The sequence below is a fragment of the Leptonychotes weddellii genome, chromosome 9 (assembly GCF_054177405.1).
Source record: "Leptonychotes weddellii isolate Sample4059 chromosome 9, ASM5417740v2, whole genome shotgun sequence".
In the NCBI taxonomy this organism is placed as follows: domain Eukaryota; kingdom Metazoa; phylum Chordata; class Mammalia; order Carnivora; family Phocidae; genus Leptonychotes; species Leptonychotes weddellii.
The window spans coordinates 28,162,087-28,182,255 of record NC_138377.1 but is presented as its reverse complement, the minus strand read 5'-3'; the positions used below and the strand labels follow the sequence as shown (position 1 = coordinate 28,182,255).

The 20,169-nt window shown below is 46.9% G+C and overlaps 1 protein-coding gene and 1 long non-coding RNA gene across 6 annotated transcripts in view; both read left to right on the top strand.

The window, feature by feature from the left end:
* The window catches only part of SUSD6 (sushi domain containing 6), a 93,214-nt gene that overhangs the window by 40,952 nt on the left and 32,093 nt on the right, over positions 1 to 20,169 (top strand). The gene's annotated exons all lie outside the window — the stretch shown is intronic.
* On the top strand, positions 3 to 12,905 carry LOC145723401 (uncharacterized). Of its 2 annotated transcripts, XR_014148399.1 has the most exons (3): positions 3 to 548; positions 802 to 10,816; positions 10,952 to 12,905. It is a non-coding gene; the product is annotated as an uncharacterized LOC145723401 (long non-coding RNA). The 2 variants fall into 2 exon arrangements; XR_014148398.1 differs by having other exon boundaries at positions 802 to 12,905.

The following is a 20,169-nucleotide window of genomic DNA, read 5'->3' as shown; positions in this document are numbered from 1 at the left end:
TTCGGGCCTGCCTCTGTTGGGGGGAGGGAAAAGACTCGTCCCATTGTTTCTCCCAAAGCCGGGATAGGGGACTCTCCTATCTAGCAGCCAGTTGCAGCGAGAGCAGAGAGGGGTGGTGGGCTTTTGTGCTGTGGAATAGCAGGGGCCCAGTCCTGGGGGTGTGGCAGTAAGGGGCCTCCTGAGCCAGCTGGAGGGAGGGGTGTGTATGAACATGCTGGGGATGACGTTATCGGCCCTCTCCCCACAGCTGGAGTCACCAGGTAGGATGGAGCTGTAGAGTTCAGAGCATGATAGGCAGCAAGGGTGCAGGTTTGGGAATCAGACTGCCCGTGTTCTGAGTCCAGTGCTCCTGTTGCTGGCTCTGGGACCTGAGCAAATCTCACTTCTGTAAGCCTTCGTTTCCTCAGCCCTAGAAGGGGATAATACTAGTACCTACCTGGGAGGGTGGTTCTGAAGATTGTCTAACACAATAGGTGCTTCATGATTGTTAGCTTTTTTTGTTTGTTCCTTGTCTTTTTATGTTTTCTCTCAGAATAAGTAGAGTTGAGGTATTGTAATTTTTTTTTCCCCATTTCTTATTCATACCTTTTATTTCTACTACATTATTTTTTTTATTTTTTTTTATTCTTATGTTAATCCCCATACATTACATCATTAGTTTTAGATGAAGTGTTCCATGATTCATTGTTTGTGCATAACACCCAGTGCTCCATGCAGAATGTGCCCTCCTCAATACCCACCACCAGGCTAACCCATCCTCCCACCCCCCCTCCCCTCTAGAACCCTGTTTGTTTTTCAGAGGTATTGTAATTTAGTGAAAGCAGGACCTGGTCACTGACACTCTAAACTTCGTGATCTTGGGCAAGCCACTTAGCCATTCCCGTGGCTCAGTTTCTCCATTTATCAAATGAAGGGGTTGACCTGGATACGTTTAAGGTCATATCCAGTTCCCTTCGTCTATATTTTCATGATTCTAAGGACTTTCTGATTGAAGCTGGTGAGCTGCAAGAGCCCTAGCAGGAGCTAGAAATGCAGCCGTGAGCCTTTTTGAGTTTGTATGATCCTTATTGCCTTCCACAGTGCTCTGAAGACCCTTCTAGGTTCTCTTCATGTGGTCCTCTAGACCTGGCGTTCTTTTAGGAAGGGGCATATTTGGGTGTGTACCGTAGGCCTCTGGCTGATGCTAGAGAACCTCTGTAGAGCCTCTGTATCTGTGAGCACCAATAGGGCTCTCAACTGATTATGATTTTTAAAAAAGATTTTATGTATGTATTTATTTGAGAGAGAGAGAGAGAGCATGCACACACACAAGTGGGGGCAGAGCAGAGGGACAGAGACAAGCAGACTCTGTGCTGAGTGGGGAGCCTGATATGGGACCCGATCCCACAACCCTGAGATCACGACCTGAGCTGAAATCAAGAGTCGGACTGAGCCACATGTACCCTTCAGCTATCATGATTGAACTCAACAGTAATGCGGCCCCTACCAGACTTCATTAGATACATAAGGTGGCAGTTTTCTTTGGACAGCGTTCCCTGGAGAGGGATCTTAGCTAGATTCTGGAAAGGGACTTGAAGGATGGGGGCAGTGTGGTATATTGCGGTGTATAGAGTCCCCATAGCTCAGTGCTCTCTCTCATTCTCTGTCAACTCCCACCACCCACTTACCCAACACATACAGATAATGGTGCAATGAACTGCTGGGAGAAATAGTTACGCACTTGTTTTTGCATTATAGCCTTCTCCACCACCCACGTACAGATTTCCTCTTCTACTGCCTCCTCTTCACCCTGTTCTGACACTTAAACCTTTCCCATAAAGCTTAAGACCTCTTTGGCTGTGAGGAGCTTCTAGCATAGGCAGGGAGGCCATTAATGATTGGGACCCCACAGTATGGGCATTGTGGCTATATGAAGTTCCAAAGGAAACGAAGGCCAGAACCTACCAATGTACAACCAGATGAAGCAGGGCTTACATTCACAGGGCTGGCAGCACAGCCAGAGGTGGTCTCCAGAAGTGGTAGTCACAGAGCCACAGGATGTAAAGACCCTGTCTTGTTCACCACTGTATCTCTAGAGCAGAAGTTGGCAAGCTGTGGTCCCTGGACCAAATCCTCCCTGTATGGCCCGTGAGCCAAGAATGGTTTTATATTTTTAATTGATCAGAAAAAAAATCAAAATATTTCATGATACAGAAAAATTGTAAGTTCACATTACAGTGTCCATAAATAAAGTTTTATTGGAACATAGCAATGTTCATTCATATATATTTTGTCTGTGGTTGTGTTTGTGTTAGAGTGGCAGTGTTGGGTAGTTGTGACATAGACTGTGTTGCCACCAAAGCCTAAAATAATTCATTTGGCCCTTTATACAAGAGGTTTGCCACCCTACCCCTAGCCCAGAACAAATGGTTCTCAATAAGGATGTGCATGAATGGAATGACTGTCAGAGCTAGGATTTTAGAGGTCATATACTTGCCTAGGGTCCTGGGGCCAGGACCAGAACCTGGCTTAGTGCCTGATACACTACCAAGACTGCCTTCTTCCCAGGCTCCACTAGGGAAGCTGTCCCATTGTGTGACCTGGCAATATTAGGGCAGAACATCTGCCTTTGGTTTCTGAAGTCTTTAGCCTCTTTAGCTTCATTGAGCCATTCCACCTACTGCCACCCTCCTTTTTTATGGGCTCCACCTCTGCCTCCTCCCATCTCCCACCCCATTTTCCAACTACCCACACCTTCCCAACTTTCCATCCAAGGTCTGAATTCAATTATCAGGGACTGATGGTTTCAGACTGGCTGGATAAAGGGATTATTATTCTCCAGTGTGGAAAAATGTATGTCTGTAGTGTGGGCTCAGAGCAGGATGGAAAAGTTGGCTCTGTAGTTTTTTTCCCTCCCCCATCTGTACAGAATCCTCCCTCCCCTGCCACCCTCACCCCCCCTCCCCCCCGCCAAGTCTTTTCTACTCCCCGTAAAACGTGTACTGGCGCAGAGCAGGATGCAGGCAGGGGAGGGGGTGGTCCCATTACTTAGATCCAGTGCACCACGTTGCTGCCAGTGTGTTTTCCCTCTCTGAAGTGGCTTCTCAGGGAAGGAGGCACCCACTCCTTGGCCTGAAACCTGAGCACACCTGTTTGGCTGTGCCTGCCATAAGCAGCTTGTGAGACAGGCTTGCCAAAAAACCAAGACTTTCAGATACTCTGAAGTCGAGGAAAGGCAGTTCAGTTCAGGAAAGGTCCCCTTTTCCTCTTGGTGCATATCTTACCTGCTCCTGTAGCTGCACCTGAACACCCACTCCAGAACATTTTAAAAGGAGGTGCTTGTAAAATACACAGCCTTTGTTACCCAGTGGGCTCTACTAGACCTTGAATGTGCTTGTGTGTTGTGCATGCACACTTGTGACTGGGAGAATCCCACTGGACATAGTTAAGTGGGCATCTTGTAGGGGGGCAATTCATCTGTATCGTCTCTGGTTATAAATACCACAGTCACCCTTAGTCTTGGTCATAATTGCTCAGGTGTAGAAGAAAATAATCATGTAGGAACAGGCACTAGAGAGTTCTGGTGCAGAGTTGTGCCATGATCGAGGTTTAGTTTTCCATCTTGGTTTCAAGAGGCAGTAGGTCCAGCTTCCCTCTTGGTCATTCTTTAAACAGAGATGGAGAAAATTATTGAAAGTTTTCCTTTTGGGACGTGGCAAAAAGAAGCATATCTTACCTTCACACCTGGTTCACACCATGCAGGCAGAAGATGAGAATTAAAAATAAAATCTATGTGCAGAGTACCCAGCGTGCCTCTCTTTTTGGGCTAGAGAGGAATTAGGGTCCCAACTATGTAGCAGCCACTCCCAGATCTCACAACTCCTTCCTTTTACCTGTGATTTAAAAAAAATATATTTATTTATTTGAGAAAGAGAGAGAGCATGAGGAGCAAGGAGGATCAGAGGGAGAGGGAGAAGCAGACTCCCTGCTGAGCAGGGAGCCCGGTGCGGGGCTCCATCCCAGACCCTGGGATCATGACCTGAGCTGAAGGCAGACTCCTAACTGACTGAACTACCTAGGCGCCTTTACCTATGATCTTAAGAAACTTGCTTTATTAAAAAAAAAAAGAAAGAAAAAAAGAAAACGAAAGAAAAGAAACATGCCTTATAACCTTAGGCAAATCACTTGACCTCTTTGTGTCTCCTTCAAAACGGAAACAAAATCCTTAAGGATGTGAGGTTGGTGTTGTGTAGACTAATAAAAATGATTGGAGGGCACTTGGCATATAAAATGTGTGGTGTAATTCCTATATAATGACAACAACAGAGTTGGTACATGACCCACTGTTGAGTCATGCTGGGCAGGAGATTTTTATGCAGATGACATCCTTTGCTGTCTTTAAAAAAATAAAACTAAAGATGCAAAGTCATTTTTTGTGTTGAGGGTAAGGAAGTGGGACCAGGTGTCTGACTTGACCAGTTGAGGAAGGTTTGGTTACTTCTGGAAACCCCTTCGCCTTCCAGAAAACTCATGTTTGCATAGTGTGATGGTCTCCACCCAGCCACTTGCTGACTCATGTAAAAAGCTTTTGATTTTCATTCTCTCCCTTTCCTGAGGATATTTACTGGAAAAAAAAAACTATTTTATTTGTTTCTGATTTTTTTTAAGATTTTATTTTGAGAGAGAGCACACACGAGCTAGGAGGAGGAGCAGAGGGAGAGGGAGAAGCACACTTCCTGCCGAGCAAGGAGCTGGATGTGGGGCTTGATCCCAGGACCCTGGGATCATGACCCGAGCCAGAGGCAGACGTTTAACCCACTGAGCCACCTAGGTGCCCCTGTTTCTGATTTTTTTCCCCCTTAAAGTGTTTCCATGACACTATAGGCCATGTTAAACATCACACAAGCACCTAAAGCAATTTTAAAATAGCAGGGAAAGCAGCCATTTACATTTCTATGCAGCAGAGTGAGAAAGCCTGGCAGTTAGTGTTCATCAAAGATGGAAAATGTTGAGAACAAGGTGCTCAGGGGTATGATGCGGCTTTGGCCCTTGAATTTGCTGTGGCTGGGAGATGTTGGCAGGTGGCCCTGGCTCACCTTGCCATCTCTGAAGGGACCTGGGGTCAGAGATAATGCACAGTGAGCTGAGAGGAGAGGACAGGCAGGAAGCTGATGCATATAGAGCATCATATATATGTCAGGCTCTCTGTGTATCATCCCATTTAAAGCTCTCAGAAAGGCTGTGCACTAGGTGGTCATGTAACCATTTTACAGATGAGAAACTGAGGCGGAGAGAGGTTACAAAACCTGCTCAGAGGCAGGCAGTTGTCGGTGGGGAAGCTTGCTGGGATTTGTGCCCAGTCTGTCTTAACTCTGCTGCCCATGGTCTGCTGAGAAATGAGTGGCAGGTTCTCTGAGACCCATTTCTGTGTCACCCTGTTGGAGCACTCAGGGCAACCTTCAGAGGATTCTTTTGACAGAGAAAGAAAGACACCATCTGTGTTTTCTCCCCTGGATAAAGGATGAAGGAGTCATCACTGGGTTACCGTGTTTGCCTCTGTGGTAGTTTCTGTTCTCATCTACAATGGCCCTTGGTTGTTTGGTTCCCAGTTTAGGAACAAGGTTTGCCAAGGCGGTTCTATTCTTGGAAAGGAACAATAGGGACCACAGCAAATTGTTTGCTAAATGAGGATGTAGTTCCCAAAACATCCGCAGAGCATCTTCCTGTCAGTTGTAAACACTGCTGATGAGGTGATGTAATCTCTCTGTGGTGTAATTACCTGTGACTATAAAAAGACTTGGGGATTGTGGGAGGAGGCTGGATGGGTCATTATAGGGCTTGCTGAACCATGGCATCACGAAAAGACATTGAGAAATTACCCTCCTCAGGCTAATTGTTGTACCATGTTTAGAACATTGCAAACACATGGTATCGGCCTTGCACTCTAAGTTTTGAGGAACAGAAACCAAGAGTCCACCAAACTGAACACCTGAGTGGGTCTCAATTTTGTTAAAGCCCTCAGTCAACACCGATTCCACCTTCTAAGCAAAGGTGCCCCACTACCCTGGCATAATTTGTGAGTGAGGATGTTATCCTTACCTGCCCAACTCCTTCTGCAAAAGGGGTCACAGGATGCTTTAAAAACAAAAACAAAAACAAAACAAAAACCCAGAGTCTGCTTTCAGAGTTCTTAATTATTCTAGTAGGTTTGCAGGTTTTCTTTTCCTCACCTCTTACCCTCTGGGAGATTCCATTCCTTTGTATCACTCAGGAGTGTGAGCCTGCGGAGGGTATGAGCAGCCCTCGCTCCCATTGTATATATAAAGCACTTAGTACATGGCCTGGCATACAAAGAAATAATTCCCAGGTTGAAAGATCAGATTGTAGCATCATTTGTTACAGCCTACACTTCTGATGCCACAGCTGCTTAGTTCAGACAGACTCAGGGTTGGAAGGTGCTCCTTGTTTCTTCCACATATCTTGGATTCTGTTTGATTCAATCCAATACATACTGAGTAGAGTTGGATACATACTGCATGAGTTATTCGTAATTCGTAAGTCCCTAACTCTCAAATAGTGCATGTTGACATCCTACCTATGAAGACAGGGAGGAAAGGGCAGCAGCGCCCCTTCTTGATGTTGTTGCTGGGGAGCGGGAGGGGGCCAGCTAGGTAATCTCACAGTAAGCCATTCCCTTCATAGAGGCTGTCTTGTCATTTCAGAGCCAGGGTTCCTCAAAGCTGCTGTTTGTTAGGAACTTTTGGAGTCATTTTGCAAATGCCAAGAGTCTGCTCTTTTATTTATTTGTTTGTCAGAGGTTGGGGGGGAAGCACAAACAGGGGGAGCAGAGGCAGAGGGAGAAGCAGCCTCCTCACTGAGCTCCTGGGACTCGAACCCAGGACCTTGAGATCATGACCTGAGCCGAAGGCAGACGCTTAACCGACTGAGCCACCCAGGTGTCCCAGGTCTGCTCTTTTAAAGACATTTTTCGTTTCATTAGCACCATGATGTGGTTGATTGAAGGATTAGATTTTAAAAGATTCCTAAACACATCTGGGAGAATACGTCTGAAGTAAAAAATAAGAACTCTCTTGTCTTCTCTCCATTTGGTAGTCCTTTGGTAGCCTTCTACTTTTCTTAGCTCTATTTGATAGCGTTTCTTCTTTGAAGAGCCTTTTTCTACCTAGATTCATTTGCTTCCCCTGAGATGGAGATTTTCCCCATGTTTAGCTTCTGTGACTTGTTAACTCTGCCACTAACCAAATCTTACAGTACAATTGTTTAATCATTCAGAATTCTGGAAAGTAGTGCAGGGAAGATAAACAGGTTCTCTTCAAGGTTTCTTCTTTGCAAAGCTTTCTTTTTTTTTTAAGTTCACAAAAATATTTTAGGCATTTCAACCTGAGAGGGGAAATGTGTTTCAGGAAGTTATGACCAAGTACAAACAGGGTTATAAAATAATTCTGCTGTAGCCTTTGTTATTCTGAGTAACCAGCAACACTTTATAAAATATGAAAGGGCCTGGGGCGCCTGGGTGGCTCAGATGGTTGGGCGTCTGCCTTCGGCTCAGGTCATGATCCCAGGGTCCTGGGATCAAGCCCCGCATCGGGCTCCCTGCTCTGTGGGAAGCCTGCTTCTCCCTCTCCCTTTCCCTCTCCCACTCTCCCTGCTTGTGTTCCCTCTCTTGCTGCGTTCTCTGTCAAATAAAGAAAATCTTTTTAAAAAAAAATATGAAAGCGCCTGACAATCAGTTCTTCACATGTAGTAGACACATGTCTCCTTGGGAGAGGGCAGGACCTGTGTGTCTATTGTCACTGGCTCAAGTTCTGACAGTTGGGCCTTGTTGACTCTGGCTATGGTGGGAGGCACAGGAGAATGTTGTTGGGTTCATCACCCACCCCATGAGGACTGAGTGGGCGTGAGGAGCAGCCCAGCAATGTTTACTGAGCACTGGTCATGACACAGTGAGGTGTGGCAGCAGATGGGAGAGAGGCCTTGGTTATTTCTGCTTCCCAGTTGATCTTACTACTTTGGAGGCCAGATTGCAAAGGACCCAGTTGTGTCTTGAGCCAGTGCAGCCCCACTAAACCTCCTGATGACCATGCATGGTTGCTCAGAATTGCTGATTATGTAGTTAGCTGGTGACTTCAGTGGGCCATGTGGCTGTCTGCTTCATACCCCTCCCTCCACAGTAGACCCCTTCAGTCCCTGATCTCTGAGGTCCTATACAAGTCTCTCCATCTCAGTGCTTGGCATGTGTTTGCACATAAGCTCCTTGAAGACAAGGACAAAGTTGCTCCTTTGCTATAATCAGGCCAGTGATCATCCCAAGTGGACCCAACAAGCACATCCTGGGAAAGGTACTCTATGGGGTGAGGGGTCCCTTCCAGCAGGATTGTGCAGAATCATGGCTTGTCCTGCAGGTGGGGACAAGGTAGTCAAGTGCACAGCCCTGTGAGATGCAGCACTTTGTGGGCCTCTGCACTGATTTATGGTTCCCCATAAGATTCCATCCCCTGCTTTCTGGGGAGAACTGAAGAACCATGTGAAAGTATCTTTATGCCTTAGAGGATGCAGGTGCTGAGGCTCTTCTGAGGAGAGAGGAGTGGGACTGGGAAGGCTGCCTAGAAGAGTTCATTGCAGTATACTAACTTTCAGCCTGGGTAAAGAACTTTGAACCCAGTGTGGGTGTGGATCCCCTTAGATGATGGGAGGGAGGAAAGATCACGAGGAGCAATGCATGCTGGCTCTGAAACATATCCTGACACTGGGGAGGGGCTGGAGAGGGAAAGCTTGAATGGGTTTGGCTCCCCTTTTTCCACCTATAATTCCCTCTACTCATCCCTCAAGTCAAGGCTAAGGGGACTCCTTTTTCCCCTTTCCCTGAACATTAGCACCTTCAAAGCCTATTCTCACTGTTCTTCCAGTGGCTAGATTCCTGTGGCTGGAATTCTGCCTCTTCCCCTTCCTCCCAAACCTCTCTTCATCCTTCAAAATCCAATTCAAAGTCACCTCCTCTAGGAGACACCACTAATCACCTTACTACTAGAATTAATAGGGTCTGGGGGAAGGAGAGTAGGCTTTGTGTATATTTCTTGTGTGGAGTTAGTAAGAGCTCCTAATCCTTTCTCTTGAGGATGTCAGAGGTTTTCCTATGAACAGGATTCCAGTTCTGGGAACCTTGACTGTCTTTGATTGGAAGGAATTGGACAGCTTGTTAAAACTTCCTGGGAATTGAAGGGGGTGCCTGGGTGGCTCAGTCAGTGAAGCATCTGCCTTCGGCTCAGGTCATGATGCCAGGATCCTGGGATCGAGCCCTGAGCAGGGCTCCCTGCCCAGCGGGGAGTCTGCTTCTGCCTCTGTCCGTCCCCATTCCCCGCCCCCCCCCCCGCCGGTCCCCAGCTTGTGCTTTCTCTCTGGCTCTCTCTCTCTCAAATAAATAAATAAATTCTTAAAAAAAAAAAAAAAAAGACTTCTCGGAATTGCAGCTTTGGGAAGCCTGAACCTTTGTTCTGCAGATCATGATACACACACCCTATAGACTTGCTCCAAGACCTAATGACTCGGGGTTGCCAGGGTTGCTGTGGTACATACTGGGTCTGGTATTTTCCTAAGCAGCATTACGTCATTTAGCAAGCACGTGTTGACGTAAGGTGGGCCGGGAGGACAGCAGGAGATCTATAACACCATGGAGGGCTTTCTGGGGCCAGGCACTGGACTGGATGGCGGGGGACGTTCTCACTGGTCCTTGGGTCCTTGTGGTACGCCGGTGGGAGAGCACAGCTGCAGCCGGGGGCGGTGCGGTGTGCTGGGAGGAGCACAGAGCTGGGGGTTGGGCACGCTGACGTACTCACAGTGCCTTGCCTACGCTCCTGCTGCGTGCCAGGGCTGTGCCCGCCGCGGTCCTGCATGGGGCAGGCTGTGGTCAGGGCAGTCACTGCACTACGGGAATGCACAGAAGAGGGGTTCCTGACTCGGATTGGGAGGGCCCCAGTAGCTTTTTCTGAGGGAGGGAAGTCTATACCCAGAGCTGGAGGTAAATAGGATCCTGCGAGTAGGGGAGACGAGATGGCATAGTAGGGTTAAGAATGCAGGCTTTCCTCAGACAGGCTGGTTTGAATCCTAGCTCTGCCACTAAGATGTAGTATCACTTTGAGCAAGTTTCTCAAAGTTGGTGGCCTTCGGCTTTCCTGTGTGTGAGATTGGGATGATGACACACTGCCTGTTTAGGGCCACGGTGTTCTCATCATCGTTGTTATGTGGCACCTCACCAGTGGCAGGGACAGACAGCATGGTGGGGGCAAGTGTAGGGAGGACAGGGAGAGAGTCAAGTGTGGTGTCTGCTCTGCTTCCTTGACCCTTCCTTTGGACCCTGCTCGGCCACTTCTGTTGAAACCCAGGACGTCCAGCCGATACACTCTGTCCCCTGAACTGGTGTGCCTCTCGCTGTGCTGGATAAAGGGTTGGCCTCTATCCTGGTGGAGTCGGATTGGAAGCTGAGGTTTCAAAACAGAAATAAAGTCCAGCCTTAGTCTGAGAGCTCGGAGATTGGGCTGAACATCACCAGCAGCACAGTTTGGGGGAAGCATCTGGGAGGCGGGACGCTGCTGGTGGAGCCAGTGCCTCTCCTGCTGAGTTGTCCCAGTTGTTCCAGTTGAGGAGGAAGAGGAGAGGGAGTAAGAGGGAGGGAAACAAGGTCTGAGCCCGGGTGTCTTAAGGATCAAAGGGTGAAAGAGAAAACAAACACTAGCTAATGGATTCAGGGTTGAATGAGTCTAAACAGGGGAATAAAGAGGGCTGGGGGAGGGTGTTGGTTTTGGTACAAGTTGTAGGAAAGGTTGGGGCTGAGAAGATTGGTAGTTGTGCCCCTGTTTGCCTGTGGGAACCGGAAGTGACGGGCTAAGTGAGGCCCCTTCCAGCCTGCTGGAGGGGCTGGGAGAGGGTATTGGTTTTGGTACAAGTTGTAGGAAAGGTTGGGGCTGAGAAGATTGGTAGTTGTGCCCCTGTTTGCCTGTGGGAACCGGAAGTGACGGGCTAAGTGAGGCCCCTTCCAGCCTGCTGGAGGGGAGGGGGTCGCTCAGGACAGGCCTGCGCCCAGCCAGCCCGTGGGAGGTGTGTCTGACAGGGACTCCTTAGCCAGTCTGCCTCACAGCACAGGGTCCCACGGGGGTCTGGCTCACGTCGGAACCCCACGGGAGGCTCCTAATTGATGAGGATGGGAGATGAGAGAAGGAGCAGCTGGCTTCTGGGGTGTGCGGACACATTGCAGGAGTCTTCAGCTTCGATCGGAGCTGGGGTAATTGGATACGTCGGGGTGAGGACCGTCTGTGATTTGATGTGTTTGGGGGTGTAGAGAACTCTTGTGACTGCCAGCAGAGATACGTCTCGGGTTTCTTTAGAGTGGCTCTCAGCAGAGGAACTCATTCTCCACGCTCTTGTTCTCTGTTCCTTGTGGTTAGGCAGTTCAGAGGTTTCAAGGTCCCTCTCCCTGGCATTCAGAAATTCTGTTAGCGGTAATGGCAGACCCTGGCCATTGTGAATAATAGGATTAGATGAGGTAATATATGTAAAAGTGCTGGGTAAACAATAAAAGTCTATTCTAATGGAAGGGATTATTATAAGGCTCCTTTTTTTAGTTGGCATCTCTTTTCTGAATTGCTCAAAGTACTTGGTTAACACTAACTGGTTAATCCTTCATTTATCCCTGGGTGGGAGGCTGGCATTTAGTGGCCCCCTTTGTATACAAGATCAAACTAAAGTTTCCAACAGAGCCCCAAATCTTGACTTTGAAGCCCAAATCTATGGAGTCTAAATCTAAAGCTTGGGTCTCGGAATGTGATGATGCCTCATTTCTGGGAATAAAAGAAGGTGGAAGGAGAAAGGGAGACATTTAAAAAATTTTTTGTTGTTGTTTCTCTTCACAGACAACCAGTCCGGTCAGACAAGGTTGTCATAGTCAGTATTTTTGAGAGACGTGGAAGTCTGACATCCATTTTTCTCTAAGAACCATAGAGTCCCTGTTGAGAATAAGGCCCTGGGATAAGCCAGAGAAGCAGAAGGCTAATCAGTGTAGGTTTGGGACAAGGAAAGCAGAGGGGGGGCTGGCAGGGTTCTTAATTCTGTTTTGTTTAGGCTGTGGTTGGCAGTACCTGAAGTGCCAGAGTCTGACACACACCACTGGAACCTCACTTGCTGCTCCATCGTGTCCCAGGGTGCTTGTTCTAGGTCTCAGGGTGAAACCCCGTGGAGGGGCTTCAGAAACTTCCCTGAGTGTCTGGCCCAGGCCAGTTTTACTGCAGAAACAAGTACCTGCAGCCTGCATTTGGCGGGACGGCATCTGGGCAGATCACCCTCAGGTCAGTGCTGAAGTCAGGGAGAGGCCTAGGCCCACTGAGCCACCTTACTCCCTTCTGAAAGGTCTCACTAGTTGGGAGCTGGTGAAAAGAGGTTCTGTTTTACAGTTCACCGTGCAGGGTTACCTTTCTCCCCATGCCCATGCTTTCCTGCCTGTGGTCAAGGCTTAAAGGACAGTTGATGTACTTTCTTGCATAAGGTCTTGAACCCTGGAAGCAAGAGAAGAATATGCTGAGTTGGGAAGCTTCTCCTTCTTCCAGGGACAGCTACTGGGCTCCTAGGCTTGAGATTCTAGAGGTCATTCAGGTGTGTCAGTTAAGAGTCACATACTTGTGAGAGAAGAAACAGGTTGAACCTTACAGGTTATATGCTCCATTGGGTCTCACATTTGAGCATGCATTAGAATCCCCTGGAGGGCCCAGATTGCTGGGCTTGCATCCAGAATTTCTGATTCAGCAGGCCCAAGAATTTGCATTTCTGCTAAGTTCTTGCATGCTACTGCTGGTGATCTGGGGACCATATTTTGGAAACCAGCAGTTTACACTTGGGGTGAACAAGCGCATCTGATCCTTTTCAGAGCAATTTTTGGTAAGGTGGGGACAGAGGGATAGAGAGGTCTTGAACCTACTGTGGGGAGAAGTGGTTCAGAAACAGGATGTTGCAGGCAGGTTCACATAATTTGGAAACTGGGAAAAAGTTAAGTGAGTAAGGGAGGAAGCTCACAGTTCTGTCTCTGACCTTCTGTGGGCTGGTTCTGGTCCTTGCCCACTATCGTGCAGAGAGAGAGTGGGAAGGGGTGCGGGGTAGGACCTGGCGAGCCTCTGGCTAGGTCACCCTGGGCACCCTCCCCCCACCCACTTCTTATTCTGCCCTCTTAGGCAGCAGTGAGCTCTGGAAGTCTGCATTTAGGAAGTCTTTCCACAGCTCGAGGTCTGGGGTCCGAAGAGCAGAGCCCTGAGTCGGGGATCCCAGGCATCAGCACCAGCACCAGCACTGCTTCTGCAGAGCAGTAACTGGAGGCTCCTTATTTTGCTCAGTGGTGATGTGAGAGTTGGACTAGCTTTCCAGGGTCCTTTGAGCTCTGATATCTGGGATTCTCTAATGCCTCTTCTTTTTTTTAAAGATTTTATTTATTTATTTGAGACAGAGAGAATGAGAGACAGAGAGCATGAGAGGGGGGAGGGTCAGAGGGAGAAGCAGACTCCCCGCCGAGCAGGGAGCCCGATGCGGGACTCAATCCTGGGACTCCAGGATCATGACCTGAGCCAAAGGCAGTCGCTTAACCAACTGAGCCACCCAGGAGCCCTCTAATGCCTCTTCTGACAGCTCCCCCTCCCATGGTCAGGAACTTCTGCTTACTTGTTATCTGTTTTTTATGTTTCACCTGTCTGAAAGCTTCTGTTGATAAGCAGTACTGATCAGAATCCCGTCCAGAGGCTGCCTTGCCGAAAGTGAAACCAGAGAAAAGTGTGGGAATTGGAGTAACTTTTCTTTCTAGAGAGTCTCTGACCTGTGCCATTATGCTGCTTCCATACAGCCTGTGTCCAGAGAGGAATGACCTAGCATCCTTGGCGGGTCCCAGTGCCTTTACTGCACATCGTCACACTCGACTGCAAGGTTTCACAGGCTTTCTCTTCCAGTCTCGTTTCCAGGGTGCTCGGGATTGTTACTCTACGTCCTCCACTGTCAGGCCCAGTGCTTGTGGTAGGCCTGGGTAAATATTTGCTGGGTGGATGGCATAGAGGCTTGTATCCCTGTACCTCTTTTCCTTTGCTTCAGTTTCTCCCTTCTTCCAGCTTGGCATAATTGTCCTCCTTTGCCCTCCCCCCTTTCCTTCCTCTGTACTCGTTTTACCTCACCTGCACGCTGGCAGAGCTAGCCTGCCCTGTTTGTGTATTGAGTGTGGTGGGGGTTGGGGTGTGCCGGAGATCACAAAAGGCCCTTCAAGCCATCTGTGTGAGGGGCACCTCCCGAGCTCCCCAGTCTTATCCTTTTCCCTGTTCTCTTTGCCCATTTTTCTAGGGTAGCTAAAAGTTACAGAATGTTTTCTCCATCCTAGGGGGAATTTGCTGTTCTTCAGATTGAGTTTGACCCCATTATCCGCCTTTATTTCCTGCTGTTTGTATTGGCAGGCTAAAGGACTCCTGGCTTGGAAAGAATTAGCTTGTCTGCCTCAGAACTATTGTCTGACCCGGTCTCTCCAGCCTCTCTGCAGGGGCAAACAGAAGATTTCCCAGCCTTGGCTAATTGTCACTTAGCCCCTCTGATCCTGCCTGGGTAGCTTTCAGGAAGCTCAAGAACTGAACAGCCCAAGGTTTTCATTGAAACAGGGAAAGATTGAGATTGATTTAATTCATTTTAAGTAAAATCATCAGCCTTTTGATGATTCCATTAATTTCCTCCCTTCTGAAAACCTCGTTAGTGGTAATTGGAAATCTTGACTCTGTTTCTCATTTCCCCCCACTACCCTGCTTTAATCTGAGGCAGCTGGATACTGCACTCTGCTTTTTCATTTGCTGGAGGAGTGGTTTGAAGATGATTTTAATGACAGGCTTTGACAGTACTTCGAGAAGCTGAGACTGTGGCTCACAGTCACTTGGGGGCCTCAGTCTTGCTCACCTGCTCCTATAAAATTTTACTTAGTTCTTGGTGTACAGATGGGATAGAGTCCCCATGGCCTGTCATCCCAGGCAGTAGATGCAAACTTTTCATCACTCAACGTTGTAGACCTCCTGTGGTGTGCCAGACCCCATTCTGGTTACTGAGAGTTTCCCTGGCACCTCCTCCCTGCCCTGGTGGAGGTGCAGAGGCCTAAGTAGGTGAGGTTGCCTGCAGACCTTGGGAACTGTGGTCTCTGAGGCTTTATTTCTCCGTATTTTTATGGTTGCAGTCCCTATTTCTGTGCTTTTCCTTTGTGGGCTGTAAAGAGGAATAAATCACCTCTTGAGATCAGAGAAATAAAGGGTGGCAGTAGTTGTAAGAGCTTACCACTGTTGGCAGGTGACAACGTGTAAAAGCACTTTCTCGTATATTATGTCATGTTGGTGTCCTCACAATAACAAACTGCTCATAGCCAGTCAAGGATAAAGCTGGGATCTGAACCCAGGTCCTCCCATTGTAAATCAGATACTTTTTGTACTGATTTTGTGTGTGTGTGTTTTAGTACTGACTTCCTCATGCCATTGTCTTTAGCATTACTTCAGCCACTTAAGTTTTAAGAAGCTATTACATATACACTGGGCCCTCTGCGAGGAACTGAGGCCCTCACATCTAATTGAGGGGAAAGGTGTAATACAATACATCCTCACCCCCTTGAGTGGTTCAGGTACTGAGTGCTATTAAAAAGAAGAGAATTCATGCTGACATTGTCCAGGAAGGTTCCTAGAAGAGCTGGGGCTTCCACTGGGCCTGGTGGGAAGGGAGAGCTGGGAAGGGCAGTTTGGTTGGTATTTGGCTGCCTGAGACTCTGGGGTAGAGAGAACATGGTGAGGTTTTGGTCCCTTTATCAGACTTAGGAAACCAACATCCGCTGGGGTGATGCTTTTCCAATGTTACTGTACTTTTAAAATCTGATTTGCGCACCCTGTGCCCACAAAGAATCATGTGGTTGTTCTGGGGTGCAGTCCTCCAGTCTGTATTCTTTGAGTTTTTCCACAAGACAAAGAAGTCTTATAGGCGTTCATTTCCCCTCCCTGAGGAGAGGAAACCCAGGGTACATATTTGTTTCATTATTTCCCTTCTAGAGGCAGAAGCTGTTTAACCAGTTGCCCCCATAGTTCTGTTGCAGGTGGGAAGGGTGGCCCACACTTTGAGAAACACTGTACCCTAAGGGCATGCTCGTGCCTTCCATGTTGCAGGAAGGGGACCTGGGTTTGGACATCATAGAGGTCCCACTCGTGTGGACTAAGCTTTTAGGATAAAGTAAGGAAGAATGTGAGGAGTGGAGGAGGTTAAATGATGTAAATTGACTCTAACAGCAGCTGAGGCAGTCTGGCTTCTCCCTTGACCTGAAGGCAGGGAGTGGGGCCATTGAGGCTGAGTGGCTTGAAAATGAAGTCCATGCTCAGGGTTACTGCATGTTCCGCTGACTGTCGAAAAAAGCATTTTTACAGGTGCTATTTGGAAACGTAGCTTTCAGATGAGTGTGTTGGGATTGGGGATGGCGGTCAGGGGTCAGTCAGTGGGTGGGAACGGGTGTGGGATTCGGGGTCCTGTAAGTTAAGAGCCCAGGAAAAGGTAATCCCAGGTCTTCCGTAGGATTTAGCGGTCTTGGTGAATCCTGGGATTTCTGTCTGTATTTTGGGACCAAATGGGACCTAAAGTGGCTAGGAAGATTAGAAAAGTTACCAAGTTAGCAAATAACCTGTTAAGAAATGATATAAATGCCTTAGTTTGGGGGTGTTGTAAAATACCTGCAGTATAGTGAAAAGTATTGACACTTAAATGTGCAGTAGGTTCCGGGTAGTAGCCACTTTAAATCTATTATCCCATTTTCATTGTTTCAGTGAAAATTTTCAAACGTTAAAAACATTTAAAAAATACGGAGACAAATATCGTATCTGGGGACTTGATGCCCAGATGTATTATTTTGCCATATTTGCTTTAGAAGTGTCCAAAATTCATGTGTATCCTTCCAACCATGTTTGTATGTTTTTACATACTTACATGTGTGTTTACATGTGTTTTGTATATTACATATACAGGTGTTGCATATTTATACTTGGATTCCTAAGCAATGTAGAATTTTGTTTTGTATGTTTTTAATTTCCCATAGCTCCCCCCCACCCCGTTCACTCAGCATTGTTTTTGAGATTTAGCCATGTTGATACGTTGGTTTTACCTGCAGCATGCCGTTGTATTGTGTTAATATACCAAAATATTTGTAACCATCCTCATATTGATGGATATATAGGTGACTTCAGTTTTTCACCGTTAGGAACAGTACTGCAAGGAGCATTCTTGTTCATGTGTCCTTAGCATGTATACAAGATTTCTTTAGCATACATGTATCTAGAGCAGCAAGGCTGCTGGGTTAATAGAGGTGCACAACTTCAGCTTTCTACATATTGCCACATGGCTCTCCAGAGTAGTTGTATCCATTTACACCACTACTGATATATAAGAACATTCTTAGTTATCCACCTGCTTTGCAGTACCTGGTATTGTTAGATATAATTTTTGCCAGTTGATGGACATAAAATGAAATCCCCATGTGGCTTTAATTTTGTATTTCCTTGATTACCTTCTCCCAATTTGTGGATTTTTTTTTTTAAGATTTTATTAACGTGGGGTTCAAACTTACAACACCAAGATCAAGAGTCACATGCTCTACCGACTGAGCCAGCCAGGCCCCTCATTTTCTCTATAGCAGTGGTTCTTGAGGGTCCTTAAGATCCTTTCAGGCAGTTGACAAGGTTGTTTTTGTAGTAATACTAAGATGCTGTTTGCCTTTTTTGTGCTCATTCCTTCATAGGTGTGGGGTAGAGTTTCTGGAGGCTACATGACATGTGTTAACATGATTCCTGCGATGCTTTTTGTTGTTATTTTTTAAATGAATTTATGGGGGCGCCTGGGTGGCTCAGTCATTAAGCATCTGTCTTCAGCTCGGGTCGTGATCCCGGGGTCCTGAGATCGAGTCCTGCGTCCGGCTCCCTGCTTGGCGGGAAGCCTGCTTCTCCCTCTCCCCGACTTGTGTTCCTCTCTCACTGTATCTCTCTATTTATTTATCAAATAAATAGATAAGATCTTTTTAAAAAAATGAATTTATGAATACACAATACAAATTTTTTTAGTTTCATTTTCATCTATGACATACATTGATAGATGTAGCACATAGACAAATCTTTGGGGAGGTCCTCAATTTTTAGTAGTGTAAGGGGCTTATAAGCAAAGAGTTTGAGAACCATTGCTACTTTACCGTGTCAACTTTATTAATATTTTTTCCCTTCTGGAATGTGGTGGGATTTTTTTAAACTTATTTAAGAAATTCTTTCTAATTTTCATAAAGATGGGCTCTCATATTTCCTTCCAGAAGTTTTGGAATGTATTTTTGTGAGTGGCATCTGCCATTTCCCAGCCACTAGGAATAGTTTTTAAATTTCACACTCTCTTGAGAAACATTTACATAGGTTGAATAGAATATTTTCCACATAGATCCTCACAATGGAATTTTTTTGAGATTTTTTTTTTCCTAGGGGGAGGGTGAGGGAGGGGATGGGGGAAGGATTGGCAGGGATTTAGGCACCTTCTTCAGATCCCTTTCACTCAAGAGAGTCTCCTAGCATTTTGCAAATCATTGAGATGGTGTACACTCTCATTTTGGATCCTTGTGTTCATTAGTTCATTGTAGCTTGCTGCCCAGAGGATCAGAACTTACCAGTGACAGGGATTCTAGAAGCATACCTCCTTTCAAAAGCCCCCACTTTCCACTGGAGACACTTGAGTTTGTGTTAGCATAGAAGCACCAGAGCTCTTCATCCTGGTTGTGTCTGTGCTGGGTGGGTGGGCAGGCAGCTGGTGCGTAACTGTAGTCTGGGATGTAAATGATGGCCCCTTACAACAGAAAACACTGCTAACATCCAGGGCCTCATCATCTCTCTCCAGATTCCTACTGGTTTCTCTGTCTCCAATGCCTTCCCCACCTCCCTCCCCTCCAGTCTGTCTTCTACCCTGCTGCCAGAGTAACTCTCAAAATTTCAGACTTAGAACCAGCCTTCTCTCCTTAAAACAAAAGAAGTCAAACCCAGGGCTCACTCGAAGATGTGCATTAAGGTTCATACTCCTTCACAACATAATTCTCATCTGTGCTTTCAGCTTTCTCTCTAGCCACTTCCCTGTCCTATGCTCTGTCCTGCACTTCGTCATTCCCATAATACACCATAGAATGTGCCCGAAGTGCCTTGCGCTGTTCCCTTCATCTCAAGTGTTGCTCTCCATTTATGTGTTGGAGGAGAGCCTGTTTGACTCTCAGACCACACAAAACTCACAAGTATGAATTCTGAGAGGATGCTTTCGTTTTCATCTTTGTCTCCCCACTGACTCAGTCTTTCCAAAAAAATGAAGACTCGAGGTTAATTTCTGTTAAGTCTTTGTTTCACTTGTGGCTTTGTTAAGGCACAGCTGCTATGTCTCCATCCCTTCCCCATAAGTTCCTTCCCCGTAAATTCTGTTTAGAAGATTGACCCCTGTCATTTCACAGGCCAGTTGTTTAGTAGCTGCAAGAGAAGGGGATTTCTTTTGTGTTAAGGAGCCACTGTAGACTTCCTAATAAATCGTCCGGCACATCCTGCCTACATGAAGAGGATGCACTGAACAGAGGATGGAAACACCTAGTCCTTCACTTTTCCTACCACCAGTTCAGCCATTGCTTTTTTTTTTTTTGTAAAGATTTTATTTATTTATTTCACAGAGATAGAGCCAGAGAGCACATGAGGCAGGTTGGGGTGGGGGCAGAATGGCAAAGGGAGAGGGAGAAGCAGACTCCCCACCAAGCAGGGAGCTCGATCCCCAAACCCTGGGATCATGACCTGAGCTGAAGGCAGTCGCTTAACCAACTGAACCACCCAGGCGCCCCCAGCCGTTGCTTATTTTGAAATATAATAAATTGACATTTATTTATTTATTTATTTTTTAAAACAACTTTTTTTTTATTCTTATGTTAATCCCCATACATTACATCATTAGTTTTAGATGAAGTGTTCCATGATTCATTGTTTGTGCATAACACCCAGTGCTCCATGCAGAATGTGCCCTCCTCAATACCCACCACCAGGCTAACCCATCCTCCCACCCCCCTCCCCTCTAGAACCCTGTTTGTTTTTCAGAGTCCATCGTCTC